The following is a 21,070-nucleotide window of genomic DNA, read 5'->3' as shown; positions in this document are numbered from 1 at the left end:
CCTCTTTCTTCTCGGCAGCAAAGCAGTTAACCCTTTGCACCTCTTCACCCTGCTTCTCAGCTTGACTTCTCTACCATATTCCAGTCTCCCTTAGCCTCCTCACTTGAGTCTCCTGTGAGTCTTTTGCTCATAGCAAACCAAGTATAATCTGCTTTGATCTTTGCGCACATTACAGGGTCCTTCCACGTAAATCTGTTTATATCCACTTAGAAGATCAGCTGGATCATCCAAACCACATCCATATAATCTCCTCTAGGGTTCTAGGGAGTCATGAGGTGTGCTCGACCATGGCAGCCTGTAGTGGCGTTCATTAATGCTCGGAAGAATGCTGGTAGTGTGAAGTAGATGAATATGCACTCATTGCCAAAATCTCCACCCAGTCTCTTTCTTTCTCCTTCTCCTCCTCCTCTGTTTTTGGCTTTGTGAAACATATTCTCTAGCAAGACCAAAAGACACCATTTTGATGGGAAATGAATTGATTTTGGTGGCAAATGAAGGCCAAGTGTCATCAGAACAATATAGGCTTGCTTTTGGAAGTGACACATAAGGAACCTGAAAGGGCACGTGCGAGGCGCATGCCCTTTTCCATTAAGTATGTAACACCTGAGCAACGAAGAGATCCTATTGTTGATGGATTATAAGTCTGGGAGTCGAATTGTGAGAAATTGAAATTCAGGACTTAAGTTAAAATGGATCATAAAGTTCAGGATTTTTTTTTAAGCTTAGCCAAATATATAATTCCATGCTTGTATAAGCACTTATGTATTTTACTTGCCAAGACAAGCTCAGGGCTGCCCAAAAGCCATAAAAATAGGTCCATTTGGACCTTGATTTTAGGCATGAACTGCAGCCCAAAAATAAGAATTTTGTTATGGATGTGGCAAAATTAAGAAGATTAGAATGAAAAATCAGTATATTGGAGTTGCAATAGTTGAATACTAGAATCTGGCGTCTGAACCTTTTAATAAAAATTATGTTAAGTAAATAACAAAAGTTAGAAGGACTCGATTTTTTTTATGTTGTGGTTAGCAACCACAAGAAGAATGCACAGATAAAAAATGGGATAGAAAAGGCGGGATGAGAAAAAGTGCAGATGGAAAAAATGGGTAGGAAAATGAAAATGATTTGCCTCATACACGGATATATTAGAAGTTGGCGTTATAGAGTACAACAGATAAAAGCAAACTAGTAAATAATCAATTAAGATAGAATATAAGTAATAAAAACCTTTGTTTGCTCTTATAGAAGCATTACTTTGACACATTTGAGAAGAGGGGGAAAAAGAAAAATTTTGAGGGCAGACTCCCACGATGCACCATGAACAAAAGTTATGAAAAAAGAATCCGACAAAACTTGCAATAGAACAGCCTATACAGGAAAGGCTTGGCACACGACGATTTACATGAGTAATTGGATCAAAGACCTGATAATTATATTTAATGGTTATGAATGTCCTGTTACTCCAGAATAACAAATTAACAACGCTGCCAGTCCCATGTGGTCTAGCGATTTTCCCTTCCCATAAAGTTTTAACATGAAAAGAACTTGAATGCATCAGCGAATTTACTTGTATTATTATCATCCTCATTTTTATAGTTGAAACTCTCTGAACTTTCATGAATTCCCTCATTTCTCAGGTATCCAGACGAAAAAAGCTCGCCGACCTGTTGCCGAAGCCCAACGTTGTGACCATGCCCTTGGCCAGCTTAGGCAACATAGTTTATTTCATTGCAAAATTTAGCTGATTTGGAGTGGGCACGTATACGGAGAAGCAAGTGTGTTATCATGCCCAGTCCAAGAGACCGAAGCTATAACACGGAAATACCACCTAACACTGGCGGAACTTGGTAAAAGAAACATATTTCCGAAGTAAAAAGACACCATTTTTGCATGACTATGGAACATAATAACAAGAAAAGAAAACATGAGTTCAAAAAATGTTTCGAATCATTTGATTACCAGGCGTATTACCAGGCAAACGTCTAAAGAATTTAAAAAAATGAATTAGATGACGGTGAATTTGCTCATGTCCCATACCATCAATATGTAGATATGTCGCTGAGCCCAACTTGTTGAGGCATTGTGCATAAATCCAACCTATAAATCAGTTTTCCATTTGCTTCTGTAATGAACTGTAAATTTTTGCTATCTGGTAATTCATTATAGCAAGCAAAGATTAATTAGTAGCCTTTATCGGCTGGCATACACTCCAATGTTATTTACGACCCCAACTTCATTGAAGCAAACTTTGAGGCCACGTCCATAGGCCTCATCCACACGAGAAGCATCACTTCCCTGCGTAGTTAGATCATGATATATATTTAGTATACATTCATTGTAATCAGAGCTTTTTCTTTGTGTGTATTTATTTGCATGACAGTCAGAAAAAATAGCTCACCTGGCCCTGAGCAATACCATTCTTCCCACCACCACCTTTTCCCTTCAGAGGCCCCATAGCAGCAGTCAGCCACTCCAACACTACCAGGCCATCCTTTGATTTAGGCACTCCAGCATACACCACTGCCTTGTTCAATGTTTCATCCGTGCCTGAACACCATTATAGCTAATGCCTGCAGTTACTTAAGAGGTAATAGAAAGAAGGTACATAGATACATACAAGGTAAAGTTTATAATTTGGTCCTACCAAGAAATGACAATTTTACCTCCTCACATATTGCACTAGTTAGCTTTACTTGCATGAGGGTATTTCTGTAATTTACCATAACCCTTAATGCACCTTATGTAGGTATGTACATATGCATGTATACCCATGTATGATCTAACTGTTGCTATTGCAAGCTTCAGGGAAGGCATGACCATTGATTATAACTGGCAGTTGAAAGAATAAGGATAAAGTGAAGTGTTTCTGCTCTCAGGAATAAGAAAAAATGTATACACAAATTACGAATCAACAGTCTAGGTCACATCTAAGCTTCTTTGGCTCTATAAATGCATTTCTTAAGAGAATTGCCCTAGACTTGCAAGGTCTACAACTAACTGAGTTTAAAATATTGCCATAATTTTCTATCCGCAGCATTAGTTAGAGAATATAACTCGGGGAAAGGTGGAAGATAATGACCTTTTGATCCATGACTTTCAGAACAGCTTCCCTAACAGCAGTGGTGTCAAGACCTACATCCACTCGGCTTATACAGAAAGCTTTTCCTTCAGAAGCAGCAGCTTCTGCAATCTTGGTTGCAGCTTTAATTGCTTTCTGGATATTTTCCTCACCAATCTTCTTTTTTGCCTTTCTAACTTGATCCTGTCACAGGCCAACACATGAAGTCTCAAATCTATTGAAAATAGTTGTCTAAAGAAAGAAAAATACGAAGGAATACAGCCCTCTCTCTCTCCCCCGAATTTTTTCATGGCAAATAACTTATTTCAGTATGTGTAACATACCTCCAGCTGGGAGGTCTTGGCTCTGAGATCTGCTTTTATGGCTGCTGGAATAGCCGCTGCATCTATCTTACTTTTCAGAGAAGCAACTTTCTGACAAAAAGAAAGATAATATTAAGAACCTGTCATTATGTTCCAAATAAGAAATTTATGCTGTTTAAGTTCTGTAATGTGGATTTCAACACAAAAATGGTGTCAACAACTAACACAAACAGTAGATCTTTCAATATAAATCAAATATAAAGCAACTAGAAACATGGCAGTTCAGATTAGGGTCATGGCTTCCTGATTGGCAAGGGAATTTGAAACTTTACTAGGGGAAAAGAAAATCATCTTAAAGAATAGAAGAGAAGATACAAATAATCTACCAGTACTAATGATTCTCAACAGCACAAAGCCTGTCTTTTTATTGGATTTTCTGTATTTCTACATACTTACAAGAAAATAAATCCAGTATTTTGATTCATTAAGATATCATAGAATAATATCAGAAAGTTACTCGAGCAGTCACAACTCAAAAGGGCTTGAAACTGTTGAACATAGGAATGGGTGTTCTGCTGCAACTCAGACAAAAGTTTTATCATGAAATTCGTGCCCCCACTCAAGTTGATGTATGGAGCTTATTCATTATTGCTCTACAAGTCTGTATTGGTGGTGTCCCTTCCATTGTTGGCAAAATGAGAGTTTGGGTGAAAAAGTCCGCTTGTAACCAAACAAGGCAATAAGGCTTTTTTGGGCAATTAATAAAATTCATAAAGGTTAAAGAAATTCTGTGTTAGATCTTTGGATGTCCCAAAAAAATCAAAAGGCAATTTATTAGTTGGTGCTGGTCTCTTTAGAGTCTTAAAGAAAGATTAGCTTGCAGCAATTACACTTAGTCACTTGCACAGATTTTTTATAAAAAAAAGAAAAGAAATGTAAAGTTTAGAAGAGTGAAAATAGGGAATAAGAGATACTGAAAGGAGGTGAGGGGTGGGAAGAACAGTAAGTCTGTTCTTTTTCCTCAAAATAAACCCTGCACAAAGATCTTCAACCAGCCCAACTAGGCTTCTTATAGAGTATAGACTCAACTAACTTGCTAACACTTCCCAATTTGAGTCAATAAATGAGTTCCTAGATAGGGCATCTAAAATCCCTTGTTAGACCAAGGTGTTGTAGCAGTGCTGTAGCACAATAATAACATGAGAAGTAAATATCATTATTTGCACAATCTTATGATCCATGATCCAGATCATACGATCTGAATCGAAATGGTTTAAGTGATCCACATTAGATCACTTAACTAGTATAGATACGGATCATAGAATCCAGATGTAGAGATATTATGATCCTTTGGATTGTACAAACCAGGTCTAGGTCGCAATTTTACATCCTAAGGGCCTATTGGACTGCCACAAGATCTCATCAGTGTGATAAGATCTTCTACAGCAGGACTCCAGTTGAAAAATTATGGCAGAATTAAAGAGTTTAAAGATTGAGGGAGCAGGTTGACAGGTAATCCCTAATAGTTAGGGATAAGATAAATCACCTTGACAAGGGGATTAGCTATCACTGAGCCTTGTCTTCCTAATCTCTTTAAATTACCCTGATTTCCTCCATGTATTCTCACCTGAAACCCTGCTGGGAAGTTTCGCCAAGCTGATAAGTTCTTCCGGCATCCAAACAAGCCCTAAAAGCTATTAGAAATCCATATTTATGATAAAATTATTCCTTTGAATTTTACACTGACAAAAATATCATTGATGAACTTCCAAAACATCAAATTAGCAATGTCTTGAAATTTCCAACTTTTAATCGTAAAGATAAAAGAGATTTAGTATCTCTAGAGATAAGACCTAGAATTGATTTTTCCCCATGTCTCTCCTACCATCTTCAAGATCCGATTCCTTCTCTAATCTCTTAACTCACAAGAGAATTTTGTTCAATAAACCTGTCTATGTTTGTTCAGGTCAAATAACTTAAATTAAGATGTTCTATAGAGACCTACCTGATGCCATAGAACCATCCTGGTTATTGGACGTGATAATTATTTTGTGCCATCATATGATGATTTCTTACTCATTATTCATCAAATTACAATTTAATCGGGTGCTTCTTATTTTATGTTGTTTCTCTCCTGAAAATCTTATCATTCGTGAATCGTGATCCAACATGTCAACTCCCTCTTGTGATATGATATCAATTAACAAAATATTGGTAACATACTGACAGCATAGAAAATACTAAAGATCTCTAATCAACCAGTTCTTTGCCTGAAAAACTTTCTAGATGCTGCTCATACATTTTAATAAGCAAGAAAACGTTCTTAAATCATCAGACCGAGACAGCTCCGAGCACAGATGGCAACAATTTGCTCCTTGAATGCTCACTTGATTGTAGGTTTGCATTTTCATGAAATCTTGATTATTTTCGAATGCAGATTGCTTTCTGCATCACTGCAGATGGCTAGGGAAGAGAAGGCTTACCAGAGAAATGAATATTGCTGTCATTGTCCATCCTTCTTAAATAAATTCCATTTATACCGTAAGTGGTGGTAGAGACTTCTTTTGCTAAGCAAAATTTCAAAACTGGTGACTAATCTCAAATTAATCAAGAAGAACAGGTCTTGAAGATTAGGGGTTATAAGTTTCACATTTTCTGGCAAATGTGACAGCGATATTCCAGAATTTGCTAACATTTTTGTATACCAGAACTCTATGATAGGCATCAACTATGAGCACTTATATTATGCCCAAGTAATGTGAATGCCGACTAAGCTCATAACATGTAAATTGTGTGACAAGCTATATAGACAGCTGTGTTACCTTCTCAAGCAGGCTTCCTTCATATTTGGATGCATCACTAATTTCAGAAGCAAGAGATGATGCCAACTCGATTGCCTTGAACGCACATTCAGTTGTGACAGCTGTTATTCTCCGAATTCCCTTAGCAATTCCCTCCTCAGACAGAAGGGCAAATGCCTTAGCTTCTCGAGTATTTGATATATGGGTCCCTGGCAGAAAAAATCATCAATTAAATCAAATAGCAAAAAATCCCCAAGGAAAACAAAACTGGAGTTTAAAAAGAGACCTCCACATAGTTCCGTAGAATAGGATAACCACTGTTTATTATCAGGATTTGCAAGGAGATCTTCCACCTTACGACCAATTGACACAACCCTAACTGGGTCAGGATAGATCTACACAGATGAAGGCAGGCATAGCAATGATTGCACACAGTTATTATGATAATGAACCAAAATGATGTTTCAAGAATTAAGCTTGAACTAAAACATCTTATGAAAAATTCACTAAGAACTTACTTCTCCAAAGACTGCTCTTAGTCCAGTTATCTGCTTTGCAGCAGCAAGGCTTGCTTCACTTGCATATACATCTAATCCATCTTTAATCTGCTGATTCACAATTAACTCAATGTTTCTCAAATCTTCGGGATGAACAGGTTTTCCTGTTAAAATTAGGTGTAAATTTTATGAAAAGAACTAAATACACTTAAATGAAAGGAATCTTACTGTAAATATTACCATGGGAGAAATCAAAACGCAACTTTTCAGGGAGAACAATGGAGCCCTTCTGATCAACATGATCACCAAGAACTTCCTGCATTCTCATGGCAATAAGATCAAGACAAGGGTTAAAAAAAGTAACACCAACTTTATAAAGCATAAACATTTCATACCCTGAGAGCAAAATTGAGCATGTGAGTACATGTGTGGTTAGGAGCAATTAAGGTACGCCTCTCATAGTCAACCTATTAATGCAGCCAAGTAGGAAGTTAGGGACACAATTATCAGTATTCACAGAAAACTCTAAAGAAAAAAGCACATAACAAACTGATGTTTCTTTTTTATTTACTTCACCTTACATATCACTTGATCGCCAACTGAAAAAGCCTTGGCCCCTCCAGCAATTGATCCTATGTGAAGTACAAAACCTCCATAAACTTGAACATTACTAACTTGAAATGATCCAAACAATCCTTCAATTGACCCGGTGTCGTATATCTGAAGCCAAAAGGTCAAGTGAAACATGAAATAGAACAATCTTGTTCGTTGTGGCATCAATGAGACCAACAGTATGAAAGATACATGAATAGGATGTAGTTAAATGATGCAAATGAAATTCTAGATCAAAGAGACCATACTTTCTAGTGTATGGAAATGTTTTCTCAATCAGCCATGTTTAGCCTATATGCTCTCTCTCTCTCTCTCTCTCTCTCTCTCTCTCTCTCTCTCTCTCTCTCTCTCTCTATTTAGATAGACAGACATATTGCAAAAGGCCAAATACGAAATAATAATAGATTATTTTGTGTGCCATCTGTAACAATTTAGAATAGAATGTATAAAATAAATCTAAGGAATCCACTTGGTTGACTCCACTACAAAAAAATCCCTTCAAAGCCATAACATATGGCATCAATATTATGAACAAAATTCAGAATAAGAATTTGCATCCAACTAAAATTTTAAATTTGAATTACATAGTTTTTTAGCACACTAGTTTCTACGTTTAGCTCAATAAAAGATAACCCCAACCTGGCCCTTCATTTGTACATATTCACATACTAGTTGGGTTACATGAAGCAAAGTTGTCATCACCAAAGAGGCAGGACTCTGACGAACGGAAATTAAACAGCAGGGCCACGGGGAGAAGGTAGCTTGTCGAAAGGTCAGGAATGGATGCAGGCTAATCGCTTTTAATCAGAAGCAGCACTAAAATGTGAAGGGAAGTAACTCAGGTTACTTCCACACTTCTAGATTTCATGAATCACATATACTGCCTTCTTTTCCAATCGTTATTTTGACACATTTGAAATGGAGAATCACATGGTTGCATGTTCAAATAATATCAATCGAATTAATGTTCTCACATCATGTATGCCGATTGTAAATGTCTGGAACAAGTTGTTTCATTAACATGGTTTCTAGGGTGGAGGGGGAGGGGTAAGAACAAATGCCATAATAGTACAATAAGAAATTCTGGAAACTTCCATCAAAACAACACATATTCAGAGAACCATCAATGTTACATGTTGGGAGTCTGGTTATAAATCCCCGATGTAGTTACAAGTAACTCATATTTGAAAAATATTCAGACCTCATGTAAAAGTAACATGAATAAGCTAATCAAATTGGAGTTGGCCAGAAAGCAGGAGCAGTACCTGACCGCCTTGTTCAGCATAGAAACTTGTACTTTCCAAAACAAGACCAACATCAGCTCCAGCAAAGGCAGTTTCAAGGAACTCAGCACCAGTGTATATAGCTTTGATCACACTTTCATGGTCCTAGTAGAAGACAAATATTTTGTTGACAGGTAAAACCATGTAAACATAAAAAGAAGGCATTTGGTATCAGGCAATAGGACATGATGAGCAGGCAGTGTAAATAAACATATTTTCAAAACCATGGCAGCATCCTCAAAAAAGTTATCTAAACAATAAAACAATGATCTCTCATATTATTCCGTAAGAAAGGTAGGGCTTTGTTTGGTTGTTGAGAAAATGAAAGTAAAAAAAAGAAAAGCGCAAAAAATTTCTCATGTTTAGTCGAGCACTGGAAATCAAAGAAAAAGTTGTGGAAGTAGTTTAGAATATGTTTATCTTGAACCATTTGCCTATCCGTTATTTTCCTTCAAAATCACTGCCTTTTATTGAAGAATAATAATTCTAGGATTATATAAAATTTTGGCCCCTTATTTCTTTGCCTCTCTCTCTCTCTCTGTGGCTTTCCTCTTCAATATCAAACAACAGAACCTCTCTAACTTGCTTTATTTCTTTCACTTTATTAGCAACCAGATAGAGCATTCAAACTTTGACTGAGAAATAAGACCAGAGAACAACCAATTTATGCTAGATAAGATATTTGTATTAGAAATAATTTAGTGGGATGTTTTATAGCATGAAATCATTGAGAGGTCCATACCAATTAAAGCCAAAGTGCTCGCAATGAAATTAAGTGGTCCTAACCTGGTGCCAGATAAACTTGTAATTGTCATCTGTTGTAGCGACACCCTTCCTATGCAACTCTGATGTAGCATCGGCATCCATTACAATAGTGTCACCAACTGCCTGTCAAGTATTCACACAAGCATGTGGCAATAAAGCAATAATTAATATCATAAATGGTTACTGAAAACCAGTAAATTCCCCTCATTTTATGAAAGGATAAAGTTAGGAAAAAATTTCCAGCCATTGAAATACATCTGACCACCAAGGGCATTAAAATATAGTGGAAAGCCTGTTGTACAGGATGCAGCAGAGTATGGTTGATACTTGATAGTGCTCATAATAGCATGAACTGCTTCTGTTATATCCATCGCCGCATCAATTGAAGTGAACCATTCATAAAACAGTGACAGAAAAAAAAAATTACAGCATGAAGAACGTGTGCTAGAAAATGGACACATTTGTGGATTAAAAGGCTCATAACACTAGATCATAGATCCAATTGTTCCAAAGAAATGGACACCCCACCAAAACTGGGGCAGGATCAAATATTTTGGATCATAGTGGTCACCAACCATGAGAGAGCACAACATTTAGAAAGGGAGATATTAAATTATCTGCAGTTTGGTCAAAGGCAGCAACTCCCTCAATCAATTGGCGCTAACTCCACAGTAATCATCTTCCAACGTTCTTTTTTCTTCTACATAGTATTTTTTTCCCCTGAAACTCCATATACTAAAACCCTTTGATAACTATAAACAAATCTAAATCACAAACATTTCATCTTCCAAATCAAATAGGTTTTCTTCAATTTTATTAGTGTTCTACTTCAAACCTTTGTCAAAATGAAGTTCTGCAGACAATCTCTAGCAAGTCTTGGGGTTTTACATTCTTATATTCAAAGCCTCTTTGGATGTGGAAATGGTAGTATCTTATGCTCGCATGGAAGAGGCAAAGAAAAGAAAGCAAAAAAACAAACAGGTCGAGGTATTAATGGAGGCTGTCGGAGTTCCCATTATCCCTATCACCCTTTTTATATAAACTCATTGTCCTATTTTTCTTTTTCTACAATTGCTAGTGTCTAAAGCCTCCTAGGTCCCTTCAAATTCTTGTCCCACATATTTATTGCCCATTAACTACCTCCCATGCAAGGAGGTTATGAACAGTAACCTGATGTGGCAACCAAACAAGCCCTAACAAGTCTCACATTAAGCAAAAGATAAAGATATTCTATCCCTAACAATAGCTCCTATCCCATACAATCCACAGAAATTTGAGGGTTCATGGTTCAAGATAAGCTCAATTTCAGCCATTTGGAATTCCTATCCCTGACAAGGAATTCCAGCAAACCAGAAACCAAGGGCCTCTTTGGATGTTTGATTAAGGTGTCTAAGATAACCTGTGCATTCATGAGTAAGATTTGAAAGCAGAAGCAAGTGGTCTAAGAATTTTAAAGAATTAGAGGTGGAGTGAATCCCATTATTCTAATTTTCAAGGATACCGGAAATTATCTTTTTTGTGCAGTGCCTTATCAAATTTTTGGGATTATTGATACCCTCTGTGATCCCTTAATTTTCTGTCTGTTCTTATCTCCTCCATGACTCCCAGTTGAATGGGAAGTTATCTGAGGATTATTTAACCGGCCAACCAAACAGCCCCTAGTTCACCTTAGAAACATTCCAATTTGCCTAGCAGCCAACAGTATATCCATATGTCAATCCTTAAACCTAGATCATCTTTTCCTATTCCCATCCCATAATAATTTGGTAATAGAGCAGTCCAAATACCTTTTCTGAATTGGCACGTTATAATATAGCAGACAGGTAAGTGTTGTTAAGGGAAAAGAGTAAGACTGCCTATGGCCACGGATGCATCACATAAAATGCCACAGTTTCAGAGTATATGGTTACTTAGATACAGATTCAGAAGGAACAAAAAAGGCCCAGAAAGAATAATGACTTTAATATAAAATTAAGAATCATAAACATCAAGTTTTGAAGAGAAATGTAAGAAAAGAACATGCCTTGTTCCGAGCACACCTAGCCTTTTGTCTGGCTTCTTCCATCGCAACATTAAAACCTTCGACATCGACTGTTAGTCCTCTTTCTTCTGCCATTAGCTGAGAAAGAAGGCAGTTGGAGAAGGGAGAAGAAAAAGACTAATCATTGCAAGTTAAAAAGAAAGTCTACAGGAATAAAAGCCATATAATGAATGAATAATTACCTGAGTTAAATCCATCGGAAAACCATAGGTGTCCCACAAAATAAAGGCATCCTGCAACCACAGCAATCACACCACATAACAAGACATGAACAAAAGCTAAATATATTTTAAAAAATGCTTTAGAAAAACTCAGAAACAAGACATGACCTAAAGCTAAATATATTCTAAAAAATGCTTTAGAAAAACTCGGAAAATGCTGAAAAGAGAAGCTGATAAAACCTCATAGCCAAATGCAATTGCACATTAAAGATTAATACCGTAAAAATGTTAAAAACATAAAAAGAGGAAAATGCAACTTTTGTTGTTAGTCTGATCACCAAGGTTTTCAGCACTGGTATACCAATACCCTTACCAATATCTAACTTGAATGGTGTCAGTACCAAACAATACTTGGTACCAACACTCAGCACAGAGCATACTGAGTATTGATTCCCTACCTGTACAAGTCAGTATGGTCTCATGTTGAAAATCATGCTAATCACAAAAATCAAAAGGTAAAGAAGAATGGGGCGTCGTCAACAGGTACACAAGAAATAACAAAATAAACACCCTCTGGCTTATCATTCTCCGAGGACAGCAACTCACAATGCATATCAATGCACAACACCCAAATACCAAGAAAAAGGCATTCTTTTGAAACAAAATCTTCCATAAGAAAGAATTAAAAATAAAAGAAGCAACCAATGGACATAAAATATGGAGCGAATGGCAACACATTCATTGTATCAACTAAAGCAACATATATAAGAAAATCAAGTCAGCCAAAATCTATCGCATTGACCAAAAATTGAAGTGAGAAATTAACTTATAATCATTGGACATCCATGAGAAGTTGACAACTAAGATACAAAGGCTAATGAAGTGTCTTTTCTAAATAAAGCTATATTTTCTCCAAGAAGGAGATAAACACACTCATTGGCACTCCTAAGCACTTGAGCAAGCTTCCATGGCAGCATTCCTTGAGTTGCTTTCCATGATAAAGGCTTCCCAAAAACCTCCTTGGGCTATTTTAAGACAAGAAGACAGGCCTTTTGAAAGATATGGGGAACTATGGATAAACAAAACCCAAGTAGCATCCCATGTCCGCCCAATACACCATCCCCCACTACCCCGCAAAAAAAAAAAAAGGAAAGGAAAAAAGCAAAAAAAATGTGGGACACAAACTAAAGAAATAAGAAAGGCGGAAATCATCCAACCCACACCAGATGATAACAAATCACTGAATGTTTAAGTAGAAGCCGGTAGCAAATGCTTCAGCAAAGTATATCACATAAATGATTTGGAAAAGAATACAAGGTTGTGACAATTAGACCAGAGAGGACTTGCCTGACCACTCAATATGTTCCCCTGGACATCCTGAGCAGCCCTTTTAAACTTCTCAATTCCCTGAATGTAGGATGATCAATCAAGCTTGATTACAAATAGAGCAAAGCAAATATAAGAATAACAGCATCAGTATAGACAATTAAAACAAATTGACTCCATGTTTGCTAGTTTGCATGCATTTGAATATGAATGTGCTCAATAATGTTATGGCTGCTGCCTTTCTCCTTCATTTTCTGGATAATTTATTTCCTTAACCAAAGATTTTCGCCTTGCTGACGATGAAGTGGTCTGACAAGGATAAAAAGTGATTCAAATGAAAAACGATAAAGGCATTTAACAGGCAGCAGTCTCCTCCCATCTTGTGCATGCATTCCATTTTGTTAATTAATAACATGCATGACATTACAGCACTTATAAACCAAACCTAAAAGAATGCGATAAAAATATGCAAGTGATTTAGAAGGATTTGAGACAAAAAATCTGGAGAATCATTTAGGTAGCAGTGCCAGTATCCATGATGCTCACCTGCTGGCATGACACGTGTCATTTCATGCTGAAGAAAAAAGTACTTAAATCCCTCTTTTACTTAAAAATATTAAAAATGAACTTGGTAAGTGCTTTGCCAACAGTGTCTGGTATCAGTATTGGCATGGTTTGCCACAGCTGGCACTTCAAACCATGTTTAATTTTCCCTTTTGGGGGAGCAAACTGCATACTCTCTCATATTAAACTGCAGGCATTAATTCATTAAAACTAAGAAGACTAAGGACGCATGACCTATGCTGCAAAAAGAACCAGTGATACATGCGAACATCTATGTAGCTACAAATAAGTCTCACATTTTATCAGACTGATCATGCAGCACACAGAATTTAAAAAATGATATGCAGTTTGCTTTTTGCAGCCTTACAAAGTTCATACAGACGAATCTTTTAAGGAACAAAGTAGCAAAGACAAATATTTTACAAACAGAGCAAACAACCTGGAATATTAAACCTGTGTCAAGATTATTTAGACCTGCTAAGGAACATTACCTTTACTAGTGTCTTCCCAAAACTTATTTCTTCCTCTGCAATAATTTCTTTAATATTGGCCTCATATTGCTTAAGCTCCGGAAATACAGCACCCATCACTTTCACAACAATGCCTACAAGACTGGATATCAACAATCATATCATGAGATCAGTGACAAGAAAAATCTCCATCAACAATACAAGCATACACACATAAAGTTGAATTTCCCTTACCTAAGAAAAAAAGCCTTAATTTAGGAGTAGAGACAAGCTAGAAACAAGGACAATGGAAAATCAAGAACCTATATCACATATTTCAGGACTTCGTGTTAATAAGCATTCTCCTAGCAATTTGCAAGCTAGTCAACCCCCAACCATTAACACATCCTTTATAATATCGTTTATCATATTTAAGCATTTATCCATCATACAAAATGCCAAGGATATTCTGCTAGTCAGACACCCAGAGACCACCACCTTCCAGTGGACTTATTTGAAAGGTTGCTCTCGAAAAGTCTTCAAAGCAAATAACATGCTTAAGCATCACTTGGAAATTCATGGCACTCATAATATTTTCATTGCAATGATCATGAATTACTGCAGAAATCACGAAACCTCAATTTACTGGAGGAACCGCAATCAAATTAAAATAAGATATGATGTTGCTGATAGCAACCATTTCTGCTATTCTTTAAGCCCACATACCACAAAAATGCAATAAAGCATTCTGTAGCAAGATCTATAGGACAGACTTCATGCACCAGATCTCCAAGATAGCATGCTCTGTTAATTACACCTTTGTCCCAGTTCTTCAGTCCAACTCCAACATTTCATGTTTCAACAAATCAATCACTGTTACATGTTAACATGTGGCAGCACCCACTTCCCCTGGCAACCTTGTGAACCTTCTCCAGTTACCATATTAGACAGTTAACACCATTATCAGACTCTTCAATTTCATTTAGGCATTTCATAGAATTGCATACCACATGCCAAGCCAGACCATCATATTGACCTGACATTGTTGCCCCTGATCTTATGATGAATATATACAATTAAATCAACAAAAGTTCCTCAATTACTCCTGAAAGACACCCAATTAACATCCAGCAATGGTTCATGAAATCTATCACAGACAGAGAAAAAATGTCCCAGATAGAAAAATGCTTGTCCAAACATAAATTTAAGTGTTCTGTTCTATATATGGAATTTCCACAAGGTTATAACAAGGCTTCTAAACATCCTTAGAATGCACTTAGGGCATGTCTGGGGACTTAAGTTCCGAAATTTTCACTAAGTTAGAGGGGAACAAACAGTTGCTCCCCAGTTATTGAGTACATAAACATGTCCTTACCGGGAGAACATCCCAGCAACCTACAACAATTCCAATACTCATTAAGCTTAGCAGTATTTAGAACGTTGTACGTTGTCAAATATGCACGGCATGTATGATAAATAATACTGCTTGAGCACCGAAGGATATGACAGAAAATTATCATTCCTACCCGCTAAAAAATCCTTCTTGTGCTTTTAGAACTTCCCTGCCGTAACGAACAGCACGTCGAAGAATACGTCTAAGAACATACTCCCGTCCCTCATTGCCTGAACACAAAATAGTACTTGTCTATCAGCCTTGAGACAGATTTGTATTCACAAAACAAACAAGAATAATTCGAATTCACTTATAATGGAATGACAGAGATAATGGAATACTGTTGATCCAAAAAAAAACATTAACGTACAAATTAATTATACAAGCATTAATCGGGAACAATGATTTTCAAGTGCCACTGTTAATATTTTCAGTTACCTAAAGGATAGTTATTTCTATGTATGTAAAAGCTCGGAAATGAATTTTTGACAGATTGGTCAACATGTAGCATCAGCATCTCTTCTAAGCAGCATTTGATATCAGCTTCCTGATCTCAAGGTAATCACATTTGATAAATCAGGACACTACTTATTAGAATATAACAGCAATTAAGCATGACGATAACCATAAAAAATGAACCTTCTCCCGATTGTTTCTGATTAGCTTCATAAGTCATTTATGAAGCATTTTTTAAAATGGACCTCTGGCATTGTTTCAAGCAAATGCAGAGATGATGATAATCACAAATGATGAAGCATTATATTATTCTTCCATTTCTTTATTTTTTCAATTTTTACCATGAATTCACATAAGAATGTGACTATTGGGAAATGGAGGTACTGAAAATTTTGCCATGAAATTTGTGATTTAATTCTACAGTTACAATTGAAGTAGTTTCATATCCTACCATTTACCTACATATTTCATACAACTCTGCTCACTGCTCTTACAACATAAGTCCTCGAAATGTGGCTCTTGAAACACCTAAACCAAAGTACTTGCAATCTGTTCAAATTGAGAAAATTGAAGAGAATAAGAACCAAGGTTCGCCGTCTCGATACCGGATCCCGTACCGGTAACACACTAGCACAGCATCGGTACGGTACAGAATTTTTTTTGGCGTATCGAGTGTTGCTGCGCGATCCGTTCTAAGGTACCGGTACCAAACCGGTATAGTACGGTACGCCCTGCACTGTCGAGTTCAGTACGGCGTACCATGATAAGAACAGAAATATAGGAAGTCAGAATCTTTTGTTTAGACCAATGGTATACAACTTTGTACTGAATTGCCTCGTTTGGTCGATATTGTAACATATCAATCACGAACTAGGACATTTCATAGTCTCGATATGGTATTTGGTCCCAACTAGTGTGAACCAATCCTTACCAGACTAAATTTCCTGTAACCAAGTAAGGACCCCACACTAGTTCAAGGCCTCAATAATTGGGGGAGAAAGGGAATTGGGGGAGAAAGGGTCTGACTCCCTTTTCTCCCTCTACTTCAAGAAAAAGAGGAGAAAGAGAGGGAGAGAGGGAGAGCGGAGAAAGAGAGGGAGAGAGAGGGAGAGAGTGGAAGGGTGGGATCCAGGTATTTTTCTCTTCCTTTTCATTTTCTTTTACATCCCATAGATGGGTGGGAACAATACCAATGCTAGAATCAAGTCCTAGGACCCAACTACGAATGTGAACAAAATGTGTATAAGGGACATAGACACTCAACTTGGAATTTGAACAAATGCATGAATATTGTATTCCTAATTTTTTTATGTTTTCAATATTATACTTAGTTAATTTAACAATGAATCATATAGTCACACCATTCTTTAGGCATGTAACAAAAAAAAAAAAGTTAAATCATATTACATTTAAACATTTAAAACAAACTTGCAAGATATATATTTGGTGTGTATGATTCGGTTTGCTACTGGTTACACCATCCAATATTGAGATTGTAAACCTTGGTTTAGAGTCTTTAGACAGTAAAATAGGAGGATAAAAAAATGATAAAATGGAGAAGAATAAAAGCGACACCTTATATGTAATTTTTAATTTCCTATTTTGCCCTAAAAGTTAAGTTTCTTCTTTTTTTATCCCTGTAGATCCAAATAATGGGAGTGAGATTCACCTTCTTTTCTCTTCTTTTTTATCTTTTTCTTGCTCTCATTGTGCTTCCTATCCTTTTTCATTGCATACCCAAGAAGGGTGTTAGACACAACAAGCATCAAGTAAATGTCAAAAACATCATAGCCGATGCCTTTGAGACTAGGCCACTCTGGATGGCTGAACAAGATTGATGGAAACTACAGAACAGGCCTTTCCACAAATGTTTCTAACATAAGAATGTTAGTCTTTATCATCTTGAATTTGCTGGCACAGTGAAAAATTATACAAACATGAGAGAAAATTAAGAACAGCCTACGAGCTTCGAAAGGATTCAGGGTAAACAACAAAAACAAAGAAACACTTTGGATGGTTTAACTAGAGATTTTTTGCAAACTTGAAATAATTCTATTATCATTTTCTGAAGTTGTAGTCTTGTGTACTGTCTAAACTAAGCATAGTTTTTTTCAATTTAACTAGTATGCCTGTATAGTAAAAGTTGAAACTAGAATGAAGGATATTATGATGAGAAATATAAAAATACATAACATGCTTAACATTTACCAGGACGAGAACCATCCGCAATAGCAAAAGAAAGAGTCCTTATGTGATCAGCAACCACTCTGTAAGCCATATCAACTTTGTCAACATCATCTAGCCCGACTCTTCCAGAGTATGGCCGAGCCCCTGTCAACTGTAATCATAAGAAAAAAACAATAAATAAAAGAAATAGTTAGGAATGAGACCTCGTGCTTATTTTTGAACTGAGTTCTCATCACAACAAATAAGTACAAGTTTTGAATCAAAAAGGCTGATTGGATTATAAACATACTTGCTGGATAGCGTCAAATATGGGAAAGAATACATCAGTGTCATAATTGCTCATTTTGTTCTGAAGAATTGAAGTCAAACGTTCAAAACCCATTCCAGTATCGACATGTCTCGCAGGTAAAGACCTTAGGCTGCCATCAGCTTCCCTATTGAACTGCAGAAATATCACTGGAGGTTTTAAATACATTAATGGAAAACAATTCTTCCATAAGAAGGACAAAAAAGAACAGTATCATGCAATACACAATCATGAACTGAAAGACAGAGTCAGATAGTAAACCTGAATAAACACGAGGTTCCAGATTTCAATGCAAGTAGGATCATCATTATTGACCAACGAAGCAGCATCTCTGTTACCAACGCGATCAAAATGAATCTCAGTACAAGGCCCACAAGGGCCAGTATCGCCCATCTCCCAGAAATTGTCCTGTTTGAGGTTCAAAACAGTACAAGAAAATAAAGATGAATACAAATAAGGTGTGCATTCAAGATTTAACATTCTATCATCTCATCATGCAAATTCAACAATAAGAAAAATAGATTACTAAAACAAATTTAAAGAGCATCATGATGTAATTTAATTGGAAGTCACTAAGAGAACAAAGTAAAGAGTAATATCATCATTAAAGAAGAAAGTAACCAGAGAAGATGATGAGCACCAATGATTACCAAAGAATGCCACAAAAATTTTCCGATCATAATGAGAAGAAATAAATGAGAAACATGAAAAAGAGAAATGCAACCAAAAATTGAGTAGCTGTCAAGATAGAAATTATCATGGTTCGAAGTTTCATCTAGAACACAAGAAGTGAAAATTTTCCACCATAACTGACATGAGACTCAAATCAGCTTCCAACATTCAGCCAGACCCGATTATGGGTTGTTTTAAAATGTTGTACATAGACAGAGATCCATGAAGAGTAGGAGTTTTGTATGTATTACAGATTATTTTAAACAATTCATTTATGGAGGTTTTTCCTCACAATTATTTCTTCTCATCTACTATCTCAGCTTTGTCTCTTCTTTAATTTCTCTCTCTTCTGTTTTCTTCCACTCTAATCCTCTTGAATGAATCCTTTTAGCTCTAACTTTCCACATTCCATAGCAGAAAATGGTAAAAGTTGCAGACATGGACAAGTTTCTGCATGGAAAGACTTCAGCAGCTCAATTTTGAATTTGAAGCTGCATCACGCCTGCGGCCATTTGTCATACTTCATGTCTTCATCTAATAATCCTCCAAAAATTCTACCATACCTGAAACTTTCACGTCCTTCTCAAGACTTTCTTTACATCTATTATCCACCAGTTTCAGAGACATGCATTTTCAACAGGAGTTGTTTCCTAAATAAATATCTTGAAACCTACAGCAATTTTTGCACTCAGTACTAATCAAAGCCTAGGAACATACGTTAACATCAATATTTGGTCAGTTGTTAATGTGATACTGACACTAATACTATAAGCATACAACTTGGGTCCCATACACAAAATGTCTACCTTACCTTACTACCAAAGGGCAATACTCGTCCAGGAGGTAAAAATTTTAGCCATATGTCCTTTGCTTCAGTATCAGCTGCAAGACCAGCCTTCTCATCGCCGCCAAAATAGGTGGCATAGATCCTGTCTGCAGGCAACTTATAGACCTGAGGACAAATCAAACAATAACAGTAACTATCAGCTGATTTTATGAACAAACTCAGACAGACCAGACTCCGCTTGCAAATTTTTCTCAAATTTAGTGAAGGTGAAAGCTAGAACATTCTAAACATCTACACACACACACAAAAAAAAAAAAGACTCTTTCCAATATCACGGTATCTGCATGATGTAAAAGGAATCCTTTGTTCATTTCCTTTGACGCAAACGAACTGTAAATTCGAATTATGCAAAAATGAAGCTCGCAATTTCGCAGAACTAGTTCCACTCAAGGTTTTAAAAAGATTGATAAGCAGAAATACAGAATTTTTCTTTTCCAACAATATAAGAAATTTCACAGTAAAAAATATGGAAACAAAGAATTCATATTGACTGAGATCTGGATGTGGAAACTTCTTAAAAGGTATATCGAATTAGCCTAAACAGAAGCCCAATTTACTTACGCACAAAATCTTGAACAAACAGTATCGGGAAAAAAAAAAGAAAAGAAAGGAGTAAAAGCAAAAGGAGAGATCTTGGTAAGAAAATCATCATGAGATGGGGATGGAGATCGACCTGGGTGAGAAGCTCCCAGGCCCAGGAGATGGCCTCCCGCTTGAAGTAGTCGCCGAAGGACCAGTTGCCGAGCATCTCGAAGAAGGTGTGGTGGTAGGTGTCCTTGCCGACGTCATCGAGGTCGTTGTGCTTCCCGCCGGCGCGGATGCACTTCTGGGTGTTGCAGGCCCGGGTGAGCTTGCCGAGGGGGTTCGCCGGATTCACGGTCCCGAGGAAGATGGGCTTGAACTGGTTCATCCCGGCGTTGGCGAAGAGGAGGGTGGGATCGTCCAAAGGCACCACCGGACTCGAACGCCAGTTCACGTGCTCCTTTCTCTCGAAGAACGAGATGAAGGTCTCCCTCACCTTGTTCCCGGACCACTCCATCGCCGCCCCCGGTGGTGGTGTTGCCTCCTTCGTCTCCGCTACCGGCGGATGGGGAGTGGAAGCGGTGGAGGAAACCCTGACCCTGACCCTAACCCTTGGAGAGAGGAGGAAGCGGAGCGGCGGGAGAACGTCGGAGAAGACCATGGCCGAGGCCGGCCATTTAAAAGATATTTATACGTGGACGGAGATTCGTTCGTCCATAGATAGAACACGATTGTCAAAGTTTCCACCAATACTTGGTCAATACTCAAATAGGGATCAGTTAGAGCCCTGTTAGGGGCACTCTGAC

General features: G+C 37.2%; 1 pseudogene; it reads right to left on the bottom strand.

Annotated features, from left to right (window-relative positions):
- Positions 1-2,059: 2,059 nt before the first annotated feature.
- Positions 2,060-20,997, bottom strand: LOC120112272 (annotated as a pseudogene).
- Positions 20,998-21,070: the final 73 nt, after the last annotated feature.

The sequence above is a fragment of the Phoenix dactylifera genome, chromosome 1 (assembly GCF_009389715.1).
Source record: "Phoenix dactylifera cultivar Barhee BC4 chromosome 1, palm_55x_up_171113_PBpolish2nd_filt_p, whole genome shotgun sequence".
In the NCBI taxonomy this organism is placed as follows: Eukaryota; Viridiplantae; Streptophyta; class Magnoliopsida; order Arecales; family Arecaceae; genus Phoenix; species Phoenix dactylifera.
The sequence above is the reverse complement of the archived record's forward strand: the minus strand, read 5'-3'. Positions and strand labels throughout refer to the sequence as shown.